Source organism: Myotis lucifugus, unplaced genomic scaffold, assembly GCF_000147115.1.
Source record: "Myotis lucifugus unplaced genomic scaffold, Myoluc2.0 scaffold_4, whole genome shotgun sequence".
Lineage (NCBI taxonomy): Eukaryota > Metazoa > Chordata > Mammalia > Chiroptera > Vespertilionidae > Myotis > Myotis lucifugus.
This window is the reverse complement of record NW_005871052.1, coordinates 13136968-13141902: the sequence shown is the minus strand read 5'-3', so window position 1 is coordinate 13141902 and position 4935 is coordinate 13136968.

Below are 4935 nucleotides of genomic sequence, written 5' to 3'. Positions count from 1 at the left end.
CATCCCTTACTTTCTACAAACTCTGTTATTTAAAAAAAAAGTTGCCCTGACCGGTATGGCTCAGTGGATAGAGCGTCGGCCTGAGGACTGAAGGGTCCCAGGTTCGATTCTGGTCAAGGGCATGTACCTTGGTTGTGGGCACATCCCCAGTAGGAGGTGTGCAGGAGGCAGCTGATCGATGTTTCTCTCTCATCAATGTTTCTAACTCTCTATCCCTCTCCCTTCCTCTCTGTAAAAAATCAATAAAATATATTTTTAAAAAAGTTGGAGGGACTGGATCTGTTGTTGTTTTGTTTTTGTATGGCCAGACTGGATCTGTTGTTTACTTTAAAATTCTGGGGTGCATTGTCTGGCTGGTGTGGCTCAGTGGTTGAGCATTGACCTGTGAACCAGGAGGGCACAGTTCAATTCCTGGTCAGGGCACATGCCCAGGTTGCAGGCTCCATCCCCCGTAGGGGGTGTACAAGAGGCCCCCAATCAATGATTCTCTCTCATCATTAATGTTTCCCTCTCGCTCTCCCTTCTTCTCTGAAATCAATAAATGAATACATATTTTTTAAAGAAGAAATCATCAGCCCTAACTGGTTTGGCTCAGTGGATAGATCGTCAGCCTGCAGACTGAAGGGTCCCAGGTTCGATTCCAGTCAAGGGCATGTACCTTGGTTATGGGCACATCCCCAGTAGAGGGTGTGCAGGAGGCAGCTGATCGATGTTTCTCTCTCATCGATGTTTCTAACTCTCTATTGCTCTCCCTTCCTCTCTGTAAAAAAATCAATAAAATATATTTTTTTAAAAAGAAGAAATCACCATATAAGTATTAAAAAACACAGAAGAAGGTTTATGGCCTTGGCATATGGAAGATCTTATTAAACAAAACACAAAAGTCAAAAGTAAAAAAAAGAAGATTGATAAATTTGACCTCAAAATTTAAAACTTCTATTCAATAACAGATCCCATAAACAAAGTTAAAAGGCAAGAGATCAACAAAAAGAAAATATTTGATGTATATAAAACAAAGATATATATATATAACAAAGGACTGTTTTTCTTTAATTATCCTGGATAAGAAAAAGACAGACAATATAGAAAAACAGGTAAAGGATATGAGTAGGTATATCACAGAAAAAAATACAAGTGGCCAACAAACATAAATGGGTGTCCAACCCTATTAAGCAGAATACTAAAAATACAACAATGAGATTCTATTTTCTACCTATCATACTGGCAAAACTTAATATTCAGTGTTGGTAAGAGTAAGGAGAAATGAGACCTCTTACACCCTGCTGCGGAGAGCATAAACTAGTAGAGTCATGTTGGAGGGGCATTCAGCAGTAACTCTAAGATGACAAATCATTTATACCTACCACTCCTGGGTACATGCCCCAGAGAAGATGATCAGATCTTCTCAAAGTATGGTTCATAGATCCCCAGGCATTTCCAAGACCCTTTCAGGGGGTCTATGAGATTCAAAACTATTTTCATAATAGTATTAAGACATTATTTGCTATTTTTTTTTAACTGTGTTGGCATTTGCACTGATGGTGCAAAGGTAAAAGGAAAAGAAAAAGCAAAGATGGGTAAAGCTGCTGGTGCCTTAGTGCTCATCAAGGCAGTGGCAACAAAGTGTAGTCGTGTGGTGGTGTTGTTTTCACCACCACAGACTTAAGAATGTCCTTGGCCTGGCCGGTGTGGCTCAGTGGTTGAGTGTCGAACCAGGAGGTCACAGTTCTTTTAAAAAAAGAATCATCAATGATGAGACAGAATCATTGATCCGCTGCCTCTTGCACGCCCCACACTGGGGATCGAGACTGAATCCTGGGCATGTGCCCTGACCGGCAATCGAACCGTGACCTCCTGGTTCCTCTTGCTGGTCAGGCAGGTGTTGTGTTTTTTACAAATTGAAGGCAAGACCCTCCACCAGCAAAAAGATATGACTCACTTTATTGCAATGCTCACTTTATTACTGTGCTCTGGAACTGAAACAGCAATATCTCTGAGGTATGCCTGTCTGGGAGACTACAGACTGAGTTGCTGTGGCACAAGAGAAGACACTTTGAGACGGGGTGGGAGGCGGGGTTGAGGGTTGTGGGGTGGGGGAAGGAGTTACCAACTAAACCGCAGGAGCTCACAGGACTCTTCCAGACACCTCTGGACAGGCTTTGCTTTCGAAAGCAGTGCCACGGCGTCCCCATTGGTCTTCCATTCCAGCCAACCAGCAGGTCTCCCTGTGTCCCAACCGTCGCATTAAGAGACCAATCAGAAGAGTGTATGTGCTTCCTATTTCATAGGACCAACTAAAAGCTTGCTCATTTCTGACTGACGTGTGGTGGCCAGCCAACTGGAAGAACCAAGATTTGGTTTCATTCACCATCTCGGTCATGGTCTATGTCTACCCATCAGTGCTAATCCAAGGTTTAGATCTGGGAGAAATAACCGAGGTCCAAGCTGGAGAGATGGTGGCCCAAGAGGCAAAGTAATATTTCCCCGAGTTAGGAGGTTGGCCCTGAGGTCAGATGAATTTGTAGTTAAGCTGTTAATGCTGCTCTGGGCTTGGCCTCAAGTAGTGCCAGCCTGAGAAAAAAGTATTGGTCCTGAGTGCACCTCAGATAATGTTGCTTTGCCTCCAGGCTAATTGCTTCACTCCCCCCTCCCCAAGTCAGGTGGGAAGAAGCCTAGACACATTCAGGGCCTTTAATTAAGTGTTGGTTTATCTACAGTGAGGAGTGGTAGGGATTCTCAATTACCAGCAATAAATGCTTCAACGTGCATTTACAGACCCTCGTATTATTTAGTATAATTTTGGAACCAAGTAACGTATTATAATGATATTGGACTTATATGAATTGGGTGACATCGAGGAATGTATATTTGCAAAAAAACCAATATTTTATTGTTTATAATTTTGTACAGTATGATAAGTTTTGTAACACTCCCCAATATGCATTGCAGGCTGATTAGTGCATGTTTGACAGTAATAAGTGGTTTGACGCCTGCCACCAGGTGTTTTCCTGTTAGAACACACAATGCAGTCCCGTTTTCTTTGTCCCACATCGGGAATATGTAGTTTATTGTTTAATCCGACACAAAACCCGCTGACATTTCTTGTATATATCTTAGTAATTTTACGATATTTTGATTTAATTTCTTGTGCCATTTCAAGATAAAACTTCAGGGAAACATGCATGTCTCAAAAAGTTGCATTGAAATAACTCAATTCCCCGTAATCACTAATAAACTGCAATGTCCCCTGAGAGGGGACATCCGAGTGATATGCTAGAATTCCGATGTCCCCTGAGAGGGGACAGCGGAGTGCAAAGGGTTTAAATATTTATTGTTTATCTACAGTGAGGAGTGGTAGGGATTCTCAATTACCAGCAATAAATGCTTCTTTTAGAACCAAAATGTGCGGGGAATTTTTTAAAAACCTGACAGTGGTATTATTACAACTAAATGTACCAGGAAATACAAGTTAAAACTAAGAAATGCCATTTTCACCAAATAGTTTGGATAATTATCAATTGTTTAATATTTTGCCACTTTGGGCAAAGAAACTGTGAGGAAACAGGAATCTCTACACTTTCGATAAGAAAACAGAAATTCTCATTAACACTTGGAGTGCGGGTGAATTTCCCGCCAAAATATAAGATGGCTCTGTCTTTTGGTTTTGTTCCATCCACCAAAAGGGTGGATTACAAACAAATATTTGGTAATACGCAGTTACAATCTGCCCGAGTTTACCGTTTCCCGCACTCCACCGCAAATCTATATGACCGAGTTAAAGACGGCTCCCGCGGAGTACGCGCAATTCACGCGAGCCGACTTAACTCATTTCCCGCACTCCAAGTGTTAAGTAAGTGGGAGCCTAAAGTGCACTCTTTACGAAGGCAACTTAGTAGTATCTATCAAAATGTAAAATGCACACATCCTTTGACCCAGCAATTCCTTCTTTAAAAATCTATCCTACATAAATACTAAAAACATAAGCAAGTTTATATATGTAGTAGTATTTCTTGTAATAGTGAATGATTGCAGACAAATTTCCATCAATAAGTCAATCATTAAATTGTGATATAACCACCCCCCCCAAAAAAGGGAAAAATTGTGAGCTCTGGCCAGTGTGGCTCAGTTGGTTGGAATGTCATCCAGTGCAACAGGTCTCAGGTTCCATTCTGTCAGGGCACATGCCTAGGTTGTGGGTTCTATCCTCGGTTGGGGCATGTAAGAGAGGCAACCGACCCATGTATCTCACTCACATGGATGTTTTTCTCTCTCTCCCCACTTCCTCTCTCTCTAAAAAAAAAATAATTTAATTTAAAAAAATTGTGATACGACTATACAATGAAATATTATGCTGTCACTTTTTTAAAATGAGGTAAATTTCCATACACTAATGTGAGAGGAAGTCCACAATACATTGCAAAGTGAAAAAATTAAGTTGCAAAATAGTACATATGGCCTACTTAAAAAAAACACAATATACAAGTGTGTGGATTTCCATACATGTATATTGTGTGAATATATGTATATACATCTTTACATATACTTATAATCATACACATATTTTATGCATAGAAAGAGGTCTGTGCAAATTAAGTTATTCTTGGAGAATGAAAATAGGAGCAATCTTTCACTTTAAAAATATATATATATTTTTTATTGATTTCAGAGAGAGGGAGAGACAGAAAAATCAATGATGAGAATCATTGATTGGCTGCCTCCCACACACCCCACACCTGGGACCTGAACCGAGCCCACAACCCGGATGTGCCCCAACCAGGAATCTAATGGCAACCTCCTGGTTCGTGGGTTGATGCTCAACCACTGAGCAACATTGGCCAGGCAATCTTTCACTTTAGAAATTTGTTTTGTTTGAATTTTTCAACTACCATAAAGGTACTTTTTTTAAAAAATTCTTTTTTAAAGTATACATATATC